General features: G+C 33.7%; 1 protein-coding gene across 7 annotated transcripts in view; it reads left to right on the top strand.

The window, feature by feature from the left end:
- Positions 1–1,811: 1,811 nt before the first annotated feature.
- The window catches only part of LOC148599361 (band 3 anion transport protein-like), a 74,044-nt gene continuing 59,500 nt past the window's right edge, over positions 1,812–16,355 (top strand). For 5 of the 7 annotated variants that reach the window (XM_088559516.1, XM_088559518.1, XM_088559507.1 and 2 more), the window contains exons 1-2: positions 1,812–1,915; positions 10,586–10,701. The gene's annotated coding sequence lies outside the window, so the exon portion shown is untranslated. Of the gene's footprint in view, positions 1,916–1,936; positions 2,084–10,585; positions 10,702–16,271; positions 16,323–16,355 lie in introns of those variants that run through there. The other 2 variants (XM_088559509.1, XM_088559508.1) reach the window with 2 other exon arrangements.

Genomic DNA, 16,355 nt, shown 5'->3' with positions numbered 1-16,355 from the left:
CAATTAAAAAAGCACAATATTTTAAAAGACATAAAGGTTGCACCTTTTACTTATAGTTATGCTGAGATCAGTAATGGATTGTCTTCCTAATGATTTTTCAGTCAAGAGAAGTACGGTTTCTGACCATTACAACACACAATTAAATTTTATCATTTTGTGTAATTTTTTTATTTTTTTTGCTAGAAGTGTATGCAGGGCCAGATCCGGACACTTTAAGAAAGGGGGACGCCAGGCGTTCCTCAGAAAAAGGAGGGTGCTAGGCCATTATTTGCCATTTTTTTGTCAATTTACACATGAAAATGACCCATTTCACCATCAAAATCCGTGCCAACCCCCTGCATCCTCTCTGGATTCGCCACTGTGTAAATGGTATCTGCTTAAAATGAACAACTTGTCGATAGTAAAACTGAGATTTACGATATAACTCTTTGGTGACAGTGTTAACAGAATCCATGTAGGGGTGGTCCCGCGGTGCACCGGACCACCCCTTGCCGAACCTAGTTTTTCAAGGTGTGATTTCTCAATGTAGTAACAATTAAACGAAATGTTATAATATTTTTATCATAATATTTGATTGAATTACAAGCAATTACAATACCCTGAGGTGTCAAAATGAGACTACAGGTATAAATGGGTTTATTTGGTATTTTAAAAATTGTCATTGAGTGGAGTCCGAGTTACTCATTTAATTTTGTTACTTTGTATTATTTTGGTTATATCATGTTATATTCTTTGTTGTGTTTGTCTGATTTCCTTGTTTGGTTTTTGTCCCTGGATTACATGTACATCCTTTGATTTCCGCAAGAATATTAGACTATATAGGTTATATACATTATCAGGGCCCCTATATCTATAAATAGCCATTGCCAGTTGTTTAAATCTGGTTCCTGGTAATCAGTTTTAATTGAAAACATTTGGGTCATTGCGGTTACGAAAGAGTAATTATATCAAGGAAACCAAGATTTTAACGGAAGTCACCCGATTTTAGAGCTTATCGTATTCGTGCCGCCCCGTGAAGGTCCGGGTGTTAAAAGAATCAGCATGCAGCAGCGCTAAGCTTGTCGTAAAAGGCGACTAAGTAGTGCTCAGAACCCTAGCCGGGGGCTAGGGCGCTCTGCCTACAGAGCAACTGGGATGTGTGCCCCAGGTGGTGGAATGGGGTCAAAATAGGCAATCGAAGTATTATCATCATATACAAAAGAAGCCTATCATACTTACATGACTTAAAGTAATAAACATTAAAAATACCAATTATTCTTTTAGGTACCAGAATTTGGTAGCAGTTCCATTAGTAAGAACAACCAAATATGGCATAAAATCATACAGGTATACTGCGGCCAAGTTATGGAACGAGTTGCCGATTAAACCACATTAGAACCCAGATTTTTTTCAGTCAGTTTAAAAGACTTTGCGGCTTTGTTTGTATTTAATGCTGAATGTCGTGTGTGTCTTATGTGAAGTATTGTTCTGCTACTGATGTTGGTTTCAAAAGCTCATTGTTGTGTTGTTTATGTTTTTTATGAACCAACTTTGAATAAAGCTTTTTGAGCTCTGAAAAAGGATATCAAGTTATTTTCATAGTGGCGGATCTAGAGGGGGTGCAGGTGATTGGCACCCCTTTTTATTGGAAGAGTTGTCATTTTCATATGTAAAATTGACAAAAATGGCAATTAATGTCCTAGCACCCCTTTTTCTGAAAAAAAACCCGGCTGGTACCCCTCCTCTTCAAAATGTCTGGATCAACCCTGTTTTACTTCACGCCGTAATAAAAACGAACGAAACGAAACCAAGCCATTTCGTAATCTATATTTACTTCCGGTTTACTCTATCCAGACGGTTTTTGTGTGGTTGTTTTGAGCTGGATTGAAATAGAAGTTAAAGGCATCATTCTATGAAATCTCGCTGTGTCATCTCGGTAATTAAAACTATATAGGTGTATTTTTCTAAACGACATTCCGATGCTATGAATTTGGCCGTGCATTTTGATTAGAAAAGCTCTCAGGCACGAGGGACAGTTTTTACGCCGGGCTCCCTGCCAACAAAAACTTTGGTCATCATTATGCAGAATTCATTATTTAAAAAAGTATGTACATTCTGTAAATCTTTAAAAAAAAACAAATTAAAACTAAATGAAAAGTGAGTAGCTATATTTGAATTGTAACAGTTTTATTCAATTATTCTGGGATTGCATTTTATTTTTAGGCAGGTTTATTCTAGTAGAAAAATCATAAGCACAAGTTTCAGACAAAGCCTTGCCCCCTAAGTAGTGTGATAGTACTTAGAGGGCAAGACTCTGTCTGAAATGAGTTCCTATGTAGAAAATAAAAAAAAGTCACTTCAAAACTTAAAGATTCAAGTTGAAAAGATGACTGATTTTCAAATGAAATGTATGTACAAAACATAATAGTGCAATGTTAGTAGGAGTTTTAATTAGTTTTTGCTTCTAAAGTTGTGAGATTTACGATGTGTTTGGAGGCTTCATGCCAAGAATTATCTTAATCAGACATCAGAATAAATCAGTCTTTCAATGTAGGTGAAGCATAGTCTTTAAAAATATAAGAAGTTGGCAGGAAGGTGAAATTTTGCAATATTACATGAGAGGTGTTTTTTCTTCAATGTTCAATCAGTGTTATCAACAATATACAATCACTGAATGTTACTTTAGTGTATGTTGAAGTCTATCGTAGGAGTCACTTCGTAGGAGTCAATAAAAGAGAAAAATGTAGATTTAAAAAATATACAAAAAAAAGTAATTAAAAAAATATAAACTCTCTGCGCTTAGAAGTTTAAGGATTTTTAAAGTCTTATAAAACAGATTTGTTGGCTTATGTTATATTGCTTCCTAAAGATATTTGACATTATACTGAATATTCAGCTTTCATACTTTTTGTAATTCATTAAATTGAACAGAAGATTATTAGAGTAATACCAAACCAACCATACCTCAGGGTAGGAAACTCACTCAAATTCTAGCCAGTCCTGAATACAATTTTTCAATAAATTTACTATATGGCTATATAAATTTTTGCTAAAATTGGCCAGTCCTGCCCAAAAATAGTCAGTCACAGGCTGGCCGGCAGGCTACTATTTCTAACTCTGCATACCTACACTCAGCCTTCTCAAATAGCATGTACATGTATGTGAGTCAGAAAAATTACATTCAGACCAGAAATTTTTTGCTTCCACTGTGACCACAGGATCAGATGCATTATATCATTTCAAAACTGGGATTTTCAGTTTGACGTTAGTCTGGTAAAACACAAGTCAGGACAGGTATACTACATCACTATAATAGTCTGAATGTTCTGTACATTTGTATAATCTTTTGAGGAGACTGTCTGTACCAATAATACCTCTGTTCATCGTGGCCATCCTGTACATGTAATTTAGAAGAACATATGCAGGAATTTCTTACACCACATAATGACATGACTTCAATCATACATGTACATGTACAATGCACTTGAGAATTTTTCACATTATCATGACAGAGTTGATTTGATTGATTGAATGACTAGTGTGATTAAGCTTAAGAACTTTTATTTCCTATATTTTGTTTTTGCTATATCAATTGAGAAAATAGTTTACATGATGATTTGCATTCTTGCCTTAACTTTTCTACATGTATGCATTTACATGTACATAAAAAATTTTATAAAGTATATTTCTATCCAATGATATACTGTATACATGTACATGAGGAATAAAGAGTGCTATCACAACTTCATTTTTTGTCTTTGTAAATGGTCATAGTATGTACATACCGCGGTACAATGTACATGTATAGCATCGTGTACATCATTTTTTAGGAAGTACTGAATGTGATGAAAAGATCTACAATATATGTATATATATACAATGTATTATACTACAAATATAGTACATTTGTATCTGTGTCTTATTGTTATACCGTATAGGTTACAAACCACTAATTCAGATTCCCATTACTCTCTTTGTTAGTTTGCTCATTTTCAGGGGATTCTCAGTAGTTTACCTTAAGTTTAATCTAACCAAAACCATATATCGCCTGAAACATACACATATACTGCTATGCCACTCAAAATTTCACAAGGGGTTTACTACCTTGCAGTTCAGCACTGACACTCGGAACTCATCTACCCTAAAAATAGCCCGGGGAATCCTAAAAATTCTTTATTTAGACCATCTTTATTTATAGTTCCACCAAATTAGTTTATTTAAGTTTAAGGCAGCATACTTTGGGCTCAAAATTATCCGAATAAAATTTCCTTTTTGAAAAAAGTTCATCCATTTAAAAGTATTGCCAACTTTTTTTATAATGGCATGCTAAAGGGAATACTTTGTACCTTTGCGTAGGACTTTTTTGCGTACATTCCAAATTGATGATGCAATTCATTGTTCTAGGATTCCTATTTCCTGTTACCTGGGGCAAGTGAAATTTGGGTCAGGGAAAGTTAGGTACTTAGTTACACTTTCCCGTGGTAAGTTGGAAACTTCATAGCTGTAAGGATTGTTTTGTTGGGAAAGCAGTCATTGACAGTGGGAAAGTTGATTTTATATGGATTTTTCCAGAAGAAACCTCAATTCCTGAAAAATCTTAGAACACTGCAATTGGTGGTATGTAACCTATACCATGTGCAGGGTTTTCCCAATTCTTGCTGGAACCGGCTAAAAACAGCTTTGAACAGGTCAAAACTTCATAATGTTGCATACAGTTGTAAAGAAAAAACTCTGTATGAACAGGCCAAAAGTGTGCTTGAACCATGGAATTTGGCCTTCAGTTGCTTCTTTAGGAAAACCCTGCATGTGCATGTTTCATATATTATTTTTTTCTGATCACATGCAAAATCAACCATGAGTCACATATGCTCAAGCCTTTCTGTGGGTCAGGGGTGTTACACGTATTAAAAATTTAGTTTAAGAGTTATTGGTTATTTGATGTAAATCATCCAAAGGGGGGGGGGTTGGTTGTTATTCTAACAAGTCATACACAAGTAACAATCAGAATATGAAGACCGTGTCTTTGCATACATACATGCATATTATGTTCTTTATAAACATTGGTTAACAGAATATTATGATAAAATTTTCTAATTAAATTTTCATACTTTCATGGAGACACATTGGAGAAACAGTTTTCTTCAATTATATTGAGTGCTGTCCTCTTGATTGTTCTGATGTCAGTGACTGTACTTTACTATTATTGAAACTGAAATTAGATTATTTGACAATTTTCACAGTTGGGAATTTCTCAGCATGCAGCAAGAATAATTTTCCCAGTTAACAATGTTTGCTATATCAATTATCAATATTACATAACATATTTTGTTTTTGTGTACACCTGTCAACAATGCTAAGTTTGTTTGACATCCATGGACCATTAACTGTTTTGATAAAGCCTAAAATAATTCTTTTTTCCTGGTATCAGTTCTTACAGGATAAGGTTCAGCAGGTAGCTTTTTCTGCCTCAGTATTTAGATGCAGTGATTAATCAAAAGGGAGGGTAGTTCTGGGAGTTCGTCCCTGCCCTTTTTGTTTACAAATTGTGTTAATTTTGTGAAAATTTGTGCAAAAAATGCAAATATTAGCCTGGAACCTCCCCCTTTATAAATTACTGGATCAGCACTTGGGATCAGAGGTTGTCATATGGTGCATTGTTCTATGTGTATGAATTTCACTGCAGTCTCACATCGACTTACAGTGTACATGGTAAACCTACATGTACATGTAAGCATTGATGTTATACAATATAAAAATATAGGTGATACATACAAATGTACATGTATTGTGCATGTATCTTTTGTCATATAGACACTTTCTTAGTTTGTTTCCAACTTCAAGCTGCATGATTGTATTTCCCTATTTCAAAGCTTAAAAAACACAGTTTAGCAGCCATTCCCATATTATTAAGTTGCTTATATTGCTAGCGCAGTGTTCTAGGATTTCCATTACCTGTTACCGTGGTAAGTGAATTTTCAGGTCGGGAAGTCCTTTTGGAGCCTTTGGTTACCCGTGGGGAAATCAGTTTTAAAGTTTGGGTGTGTTAAAAATGACTCCTTACTTTCCCGACCTGTGGCAATTAATCTGAATTTATTTGAGCAGAATTTAAGTTTTATTCTTTGGAAAACGTGATTGTTTTGTCTTGATTTTTAATTCATCATGATCCTATCGGCGCTGGTATTTAGATCTGTTTTCTTCCATTGAAGTCAGAAACAATCGTGATACGAAAACAATAATTGTCGATCCGAAAACAGTAAAATAAGAAAATCCTGATTTCAAAATTCATAATTTTGAACAGATTGATAGTTTCTTTCATCATTATATATTTGTTTGCAAATAAATATGAAATGTATTGAGGGGAGAAGGGGGCACCTGAGTCTGATTAGGGGGAAACTAAAGGGTGAAATGGCATAAAAATGTTAAAGTTCCCATACAAGTTTTTATCAAAGTTATGTCCAGCAATGTTTTTTAAATACAATACTAAATGGTTGAATGGTGGGAAATTCAGAATAAAAATGGATCTCCATACTTTTGGGTTCACATCCTCAAAAGAGGTAACCCCCCCACACCCCCCCCCCTAAGAAACCAAAACTTGATAAAAAGGAAAGAGAAAATTTATGATGAAGAAAAGAGAAAATACATCACATTCTCTGCACTTGTTACCAAATCATATGGCACATATTTTGTCTTTGAAACGTTACTTTCAAAGAGATATAAGTTAATTTAAAAACTGGGTGAGTCATTTTTTGGAGGCCACTTACCCGTGGTAAGTCAAGTTGACCCAAAAATCCTACATCACTGTAACAACTTCTTGCACTTGTAATTTCAGTACTTTACATACTTTTACGAACATGTAACAAGTTAATGTATTATTGATATGGTAAAATTCAAACCTCTTACACTGCCATCAATCTTTCAAGACCCCATTGTTAGATATTAGGCAAAGTATTGAAAGATTATTTTTGGAGGAAAAAAAAACATTGCTGTAAAATTGGATTCAAATGTACAAGTCTTTCGAGAATTCCATGAGACTTAAGTGGTCAGCTATATTTCTAATTGTTGCCCTGTAAGAAGTTTGTACCCGATATGTTTTGACAATATGATAATAGATGAACATATGTATTCAAAGAATAATATTTTAACAGTTTGCCAATTTATTAAACCACATAACCCATAGTCGCACCTGGAACCATTCCTAAACATTACCCATATTTTACACATTGCCGTTGAAGATCAAACAGATAAAAATCTAGTTTAAGACTATCCTGACCTTAACTAATGTTAAGATGACTTTGTCATTATCTATGAAGAGTATAAACTAAAATAAGGAAACTAAGTTACTTATCTCCGTGACTCTGTACATATACATATTTAAGATAGTATTCAAGTATTATATACAAATGCTTTTTCTGAAGTGAATGATGAGATTATCTGCATAGGTTCATAGGGCTATATACTAGAGGTGTTATTAGGTCAGTATAATTTTTGCTTTTCATGATTTGAAATTATTAGTGGTCAGGGATTACAGGGTTTCTCTTTGGCATTGAAGTAAGATTTCTTCCTGGCAGTCAGTTCTGAATGCCAGTTGACAATTTTGAGAGTTTGATAAATTAATATACATCCATACAGATTTACAGATGCATGTACAGGGTTTTCCTTAGAAGCAACTGGAGGCCAAGTTGCATGGTTCATGCACACTTTTGGCCTGTTCAAACTGAGTTTTTTTTGCTGTATGCATTATTATTTTGTTTAGATCTGTTCATAGCTATTTTTGGCCAGTTCCAGCAAAATTAGGGAAAACCCTTCATGTAGCATCCTGGTAACACCTGAATTTTAAAATGCAATATAGCATCTTGCATGTAAAAATTATAGCATCACATCTGTATTGGGCTCTACAGAGAGAATCCTGGTAAAATATAGTACATGTATCAGAGCAATGTGATGCTAAAGGGCCCTGGGGAGTTATTTAAAAGTTAATATATGTGAAGGTACTTTTATATACATGTACCTATTATGGTTTTGAAGTACTTACATGTAAGTCATCAAGGTAATTATTTTGTGAGTTTTGAATCATGCTTGAAAATAGGTACAAAATGTACGTGTACAAAATGAAACAATGGTAATCATGAGGCCCCAGCATCACAAAACTTGAAAAATTACTCAACTAGGAGAAAATTCTTAACTGTTTGTAACGTTATCCATTTGGAATACTTTTATTGGAGAACTTTACCATGAAAGTTGAGAACATTCTCAGACTTAAGTATTTGTTAATTTTTGTGGCGCCAGGGCCTGAAAATTGTTTTCAAATAAAAAAGTAAACTACTTTGTATTTTTGTAATTGTAGACACTTGATTTGAACTGTTTCTATAACCTTGACTGAGTTTAAATTTGAATTGTATTAATTTTAGATGTATATTATTATGTGATAAAATTTGGAATACATCACCTGTGTTGACCTTTTCCCAAAATACAATGAAAACTATTTGGTACCTTATCAAGATTAAAGCCAATGTTAGCCTAATAAACTGTTGTGGTGTAAGAATGGAACAAATACAATTTCATCAAATATAAATATAAACCAAAATGTATATTATGCATGTTTAGATTTTGTGGGGCAGAGCTATTTGTAAATTACATTAAACTGGATTGATATTTTGTAATACAGTGTATTCCACTTAATCACATACCTGTTATTTGCATATTACTATTACCCTGCATAACCCTGCATAAAAAATGGAAGGTTTATAGTAATCATGGTGTCCTTCTGTCTATTCATCTGCTAGTCCATCCCTTGTTCTTATCCCCAATTCCACTGATACTGCTGAAAAAAATTGATAAAAATTTAAGAGATTTTTTATTATATTTTACATGATTAGCCATGTTTTTCGACTGACCTAAAATCCCCACATCAATTCTATGCAGAATACCCTAAAGAACATTCACACTATGTCAGTTCATGAGCTATTGCCATCCCTTGGTGTTTGTTGTCGTTGTCGTTTTTCAAAACTCTTCTCCACTTGACACTACTAGACTAATTGGAACCATACTAAGTATGGATGCTCCTTAGGCTATCGTGCATAGAACTGATTGGGGGTTTTTGATTGGTCGAAAAACATGGCGGCCGTTATTAAAAATAGAACACAGGGGTCAGTCAGTTGTTTTTCGCATATACATGAATTTCCAAAACCGTGCACTTAAGCCAAATTCTGATATAGAGTGAAGGTATTCAGCATAATGAGATTTATTTGTGGTTTAAACTTTGGTTATTATCTGATAAGCCATGTTGTAGTTATTTCCCTTTTTTTCAACATTTTTTTGCTATTTTTAATGTCATTTCTTTCAAAAATCTTCTCCTTTGACACTACTTGACCAATTGGAACCTGACGTGGTATCAATGTTCCTTGGGGTATCCTGCATAGAACTGATGTGGGGATTTTTTATCATACGAAAAACATGGCCACCCTTACTAAAATAGAACAGGGGTCAGACAGTATTTTTTTGCATATATTTCCAAAACTGTTGAGTTTAGCCAAGTTCTGACTGGATAATAGTGTTCAGCATGATGAGTTCTATCTGTGGTCAAAGTTTTGATTTAATCCATTTAGCCATGTTAGTTATTGCCATTTTACAAAGTTTTTTGCTATTTTTAATGTTATTTTTTTCAAAAATTTTCTCCTCTGACATTACTTGACCAATTGGAATCAAAATTTGTATGAATGTTCCTTGGGAAATCCTGCATGGAACTGATGTGAGGTTTTTAATCTGTTGAAAAACATAGCAGTAGTTACTAAAAATAGAACATAATCCCTTGCCCTTGAAGGGGAAAAATTAGGATTGTTTTTACAGTTTTCAGCCAATGTCATGAAAACTATGGTAGATAGAAACTTTCAGTTGCTGAACTGATCCTAATCATCAGTCCTACCAAAGTCTTCTTGAGTCAAAATTGTTGGACAAATTTTTTGTTTAATTTATTAGCCTCAAAAGGCAAAATTTAACTTGGTGAGCAGTTCAGGGTGCTGGGATCCTACCCTTGAACAGGCAAAAATTTAACAAGGTGAGCAATTCAGGCTGCTAGGAGTCTCTTGTTTTTCTATTCCTTGAATTTTACTTGTAATTTGGAAATTGTTTATGAATAAATTTAGATCTATATGCGCACAAAATATGTCTTAGATGAGTAGATTTGACATTGAATTTGACCATTACTCTCTGCAGGCAATACTCTGCTAACTGCATGCATTAAAGAGTAATCCCCTGAAATCCCTTGTTCTCAGGGTTTCTTACAACATGTGCATTGACTACCAAGACATTAATTTTAAAGGTTAGAAAGTTCTCAAGAGAAGAAAATGTATACATGTATATCTTATTTATAATTCTTCAGTTGTAATTGTATGCAATCTCACATCTACTTAACCTATTAATCAGTATGATATGAATTTTTATCAATTGCTAGTTGGATGAAAAGCCTCCCCCTCCCTATCACTGAATTCATAATCTAGCCTTTTTAACAAAGCTTGTATTTTAAATGAACATGTAATGTATGCAGTATAACTTCTGGTTTCCCCTCAATAACTTACCATGGTTAAATAAAAATTTATTTATTTTACAGGATTTTACATGTAAGTGAATGAGATTTTGACGACTTTGGATTACTTTATTTGTTTAAAGGAAAGACGATCTGTTTAAGCTAACTATACAGCCTTGAACCAAGAAACCGTTTTTAGGGTAAGTTAGTCTTGTTATTTATTTTATCAATATTTTGTGATTTATAATCACAGTTTTGTACAGGTTTACATAGCTATGTTTCTATAGTCACAAGCTTGTAGACTGTCTATTTTAACACTATGTACATGTCACTTGTTTTTCTCTCGGTGTACAGTGTTAACTTGAACTGTGTCCATGACTCTAAATACATGTAGTTAATTGAACTGTCTTTTATAGTCATGATGAAATGTGTCTGACCAAAGGTAATGTCAGACAAAAAATTGTTCAATTTAGCAGAACTGTTTACATTTTTTGTCAACTATATGGGGAGGGAGTCAAATTATGCCATTCTGTCAGACAAATAAAAAATTTATGTTGATAAGTCTCAGGGCTCAAGCTACTTCAGAGTGACTTCTTTCAGAAGGCACCCAGGAGAAGTGGGGAGTGGTAAGGAAATGTAAACACGTACAGGCATCATTCATCAACACTTTTTGTTTTAAAGTTATGTGATGTTACATACATGCATAGACCCAACTCCTCAGGAACCACTTTATGGATTTTTGTTCAAATTTTGTGGGATTTTAGTCAATATTTGTAGTTGATCATATTGTGTCACCATTTTGATTTGATAAATTTTACCAGAGTTATGGGACTCTATTGGATTGGTCCATACTACACTATAGGGACACTTTGTGGACACAAATCCTCTGAATCCGCTGTATGGATGTTCAAAGTTTGTAGGTTTGTTAGTCACCATATGTAGTTGATCATTTTTTGTCGCCATTTTAATTCAACAAATTTGACATAAGTTATTGGACTTTGTTGAATTTATACATACTTTTATTATACTATAGGCAAATTTAGTGGATGAGACTCCTCAGTAACCACTCAACGAAATGTGTTCAAAGTTTGTAGGATTGTTAGTCACTGTATGTAGTTGACAAATTTTACTGGAGTTATAGCAATCTTGTTTCCGTCAGTTTTCTCAGCAACTACTCACAGCGGCTTGAAATTTTAACACATTCTTCCTGTAAGAATACCATATGGTGGGATTCATTTTCAGAAAAATTCCCCAACAACTTCTGTTTACTGAGGACTTTATATCATGATTGCAAGAGGGGATATTACAGATTTCTTTTTTGCTTGTACTGTTTTTTAGCTCTCCTGGCAGAAAGGCCATGTGAGCTATTGCCATCACTATCAGTGAAAGAAATTAGCAGTATACCTACATACCGAGTCTATATATAATCAAGCAGGTTTATGAAGAAATTGGCTAAATTTCCTTTGAAATCTACAGTGTGGTCTACATAAAATTATGGTGGGTCTATGTTGACCAAAAATTAAGTTTTTTACACTGCACTATGTGTCCGTCGTCTGTTGTTGTTGTCTGTCCTCGTTGACCGTAAACTTTTTCAAACATCTTCTCCTCTGAAACTACACAATAGAATTTCTAATATGAGGTCTTCATATCGTCAAACAGTATATGTTGGTATAACCCCACCTTTAGCAACTGTCTCTTTTCTTTCACTGTCGCTTTGAGACAAAACACTCATTTAAAAATGTTTTCACGATGATTTAACGGCTGAGAGGTTATCTATTTGATATCAATTATATAAATATACATATTTAACACATACAATGATATAAATATACAAATTTAATCCAACTTCTATACGGGGGAGGTTAAACGGAACAGCTTTTATTTTGGGTATGGTTACGAAAATTTTTGTCACAAAAATTACCGTATTTGTCATATTAGAAAAGAAATCATATCTTCCAGTGGTAGATTTGTACTCATTTTAACATGGGTGCAGCATTTATATTCAATTTTTTAACACCGAGCGACAGCTCAAATCTACCCCCTCCACAAATTATTTCTTAAGTAACTAAACTTTTTATGAATGTTCCTTAGGGGATTTTTTATCTGGCAAAAAAACATGGTCACCGTTACTACAAAATAGACCATAGGGGTCAAATTGTAGAATTATGCAAAGAACTCAAAAACAGTTGGGTTTAGCTAAAATATGGTCTAGGTAAAATTGTTCAGCATGATGGGATGGACCTATGCCAAAATTTTCAGAAAGATCTGTTAACAAATGAATGAGTAATGGATTCCTGATGTTGTGAAAAATATGGCCACTGTTACTAAAAATAGACAATAGGAGTTTAATTTCAGAATTCTGCAAATAACTCAAAAACAGTTTGGTTTTGCTAAAATCTGGTAGGGAGTAAAATTATTTTATAAATGAAGGAGTAATGGGTTCTGAAATAGATTTTTGTTTTAAATCTCCTCTTTTAACGAAACATTGCATTAATGTTTGTTAGGATATCTGTCAAAAACATGAACACCACTAATTGAAATTGATGACTAGTTGAAATAACTTGAAAACCAAAGGGTTTAGCCTGATTTTCTTGGGGGGGGGGCATTGATCAGCATGGTGAGACTGACTTATGCTGAAATTTTCATAAAGATCTGTTGCTCATTGTTTGATTTATTGCCCTTGAAGAGAAAAAATGACAATTAGAGATTTGTATTGATTAAATGATTCTTGTTACAATAGTACAATAAGGTCAACAGTCCAGCTTTAGAAAGCTATTAAGACTATTTTTGACCAAGTGAGCGATTCAGGCTCTCTAGACCCTCTAGTTTACCTTTGTAAGCTTCATATATTTACTTCATAGAGCTTTATAAGTGAATTTGATTTGCAAAATTATTTTCTTATTCTTTCCAAAGGCCACGTGAGCTATTGCCATCACTTGCCGTCTGTCATCATCCGTCGTCATTGTTAACAATTATACAAAACTCTTCTCCTCTGAAAATACTTGACTGATTAGAACCAAACTTGGATTAAATGTTCCTTGGGGTATCCTGCATAGAATTGGTGTGGGGATTTTTGATTTGTCAAAAAACATGGCTGCCGTTACTAAAAATAGAACATAGGGGTCAGATAGTAGATTTTCATATATATCTCAAAAACCGTTCAGTTTAACTAAATTCTGACATAAACAAAAGTGTTCAGATCTATCTCTGGTCAAATTTTCGTTTTAATCCTTTAAGCCATGGAGTTATTGCCCTTTTTCAACAATTTTTGCTATTTTTAATGTTATTTCTTTCAAAAATCTTCTCCTCTGACACTACTTGACCAATTGAAACTAAACTTGGTATGAATGTTCTTTGGGGTATCCTGTATAGAACTGATGTGGGGATTTTTTATTCTTTGAAAAACATGACTGCCATTACTAAAAATAGAACATATGGGTCAGACGTCAGATTTTTGTATATATCTCCAAAACTGTTAGGTTTAGCTCAATTCTGACATCGGATAAAAGTGTTCAGCATGATGAGATCTATCTATGGTCAAATTTTGGTTTTAAACTGTTGAGTCATGTTGGAGATATTGCCCTTTTTCAATGATTTTTGCTATATTTAATGTTATTTCTTTCAAAAATCTTCTCCTCTGCACAATTTTATCAATTGGAACCAAAGTTGGTACAAATGTTCCTTGGGGTATCCTGCATAGAAGTAGTGTGGGGATTTTTGATCCGTCAAAAACCATTACTAAAAATAGTACATGCAGTGTGGGGGTCAGACAGGTGTTTTTTCCATATATCTCCAAAACCGTTAGGTTTAGCCAAATTCTTTCAATAGCTGAAATGATCCTTATTATTAGGACTAAAAGTTGTCAGATGAGGTCTCACTCACCACTTCTAAAGTTTCTATTACTTTACATGTTAAACAAGTAATTTTTAATGTTTCAATGAATTCCCAGGACGAATGACATCTGAAAGTTGCATACCATTGCGAAGCTTGGAAAAGAAGGCATTCAAAATCATTATTTTAATGGTACAATGACCTTAGAAATTTTTCACAAAATTTACTTGAATAAAAAATACTGAAAATCCACATTTTTACCTTTTCTGCTAACTGACAGCATGGAGTCAAATAACACACACATGTAAACAATATTCATACACTTTTGTAGTAAATTACAAATATGATTTTAAAGTACACATTCTCAGCTTTATTTTAACTACTTTTGATCAGAATACACATAAATAATGCACTTACAATGCATATTTCTAGGTTCAGTGTGTTTTTGGTACTATATAAGTGGGGGTGACCAGTTGAACCGGAAGTGGTTAGTGAGACCTGACACCTTGTAAGAGTTATTGCCCTTGATAGGGGAAAATGACTTCTTTTTAAACAGTTTTCAGTCAGTATCTTGAAAACAGTGATAGATTAAAAGAAACTTTCAATTGTTGAATTGATCCTCATGATAAGTCCTACCAAAGACTTTCTGAGTCAAAATTGTTGGACAACTTCTTGTTAAATTTATTGCTTTTGAAAGGCAAAATTCCACCAGGTGGGCGATTCAGGCTCCTGGGAGCCTCTTGTTGCATCTAGTCATTAATAAGGGAAAGGGAGGTATGTAAAAACTGGGTGTAACTTTAACTTTCAGAAGTAGATTCCTTAACATTAAATTTTCTCCTTGAACATTCAATATGGATAAGGTGTGAAAAATTAGATTTGTGTATAGAAAATGTCAAAAGTAATTCATACATATATTCAATTTTCTTCACATACAGCTGATCATTGTGTTGAAACACTATACAATTTAATGAGAAAAGATACAATAGAAATTGTGTTTATGTATTTTGGCAGCATTTCCCTAATAATTTATCAAACCATATAATCTTCTTAGCAAGTACCATTTTGCACTGGTTTAAATCCAAATTGATTGAGGGGTGTGGATCTAAAAGTGCACGTGACCTTTGAATGTTGTGATTTTTATTGTGTAAAATTCACAAATACTTGAATTGCAAACAGGATATGATATATTGAAATGGATGAGATGATCATTTCCTTGGTTTTGTCATTTTTGTATACTTGTACCGACATGCGATATATATGTGTTTTATAAGTACTTCATCATCATAAACATGTATAACAGATAGGGAGTTGACTTGGTAAGAATGAGGACTGGTTAGCTTTGTACAACCTCAGCCTGTACTAGTGATACATTGTTTACATGTATCTAAAGCATAGATTTGATTAATTTGTATCAACTAGCAAAACAGCCATTGCGGTTCTATGATTCTAAAGCCTGTTTCTGTATGAGACCTTGATGCAGTTTCATGTATACTATTTACCAACTCAGCAAGTAGGGGTTATGTTGGAATTACCTCCGTCTGAATTCCGTCCCGATGATTGGGCTTGTAGAAATTTTGCCTCCAAGCCAGTGTAATCTGTATAAAATTCTTTCAGATTAATAGTAAGGGCTTGTCTGAAATTTAGATGTCAAAGACTGACTTCTTGTTTGAGATGGGGTATGCCTAACCTAACAATGCACTTGTCCTTGCCTGTGTGGCTGAAACTTTCTTTTTGTGCTATAAGCAAACAGCAAAGTTCTTACTGGCATAGCACAGGCTATAAAATTATATTACATTACCTCTAGGTGCATCTTAAGGAAAAGGAATTTCAGCTAGCTCATTGCTGAATTTACAGCATTGCTACATTATATATATGTTTATAAGCCTTTAAAGAACACTGCGGTTTTAATTGATATTAAAATGCTTTATCATAAAAACAGGATGTAATCAACAGTAGTATAACAAGATATATCAGGACAGAACCATGCACTGTATGTAGCGTGTTTTTGTTTTTTTATTGTTGA

Source organism: Perna viridis, chromosome 13 (assembly GCF_037379345.1).
Source record: "Perna viridis isolate PV_CMFRI_1.1 ecotype Kerala chromosome 13, ASM3737934v1, whole genome shotgun sequence".
Taxonomy (NCBI): Eukaryota; Metazoa; Mollusca; class Bivalvia; order Mytilida; family Mytilidae; genus Perna; species Perna viridis.
This window is presented reverse-complemented; position numbering and strand designations above follow the sequence as displayed.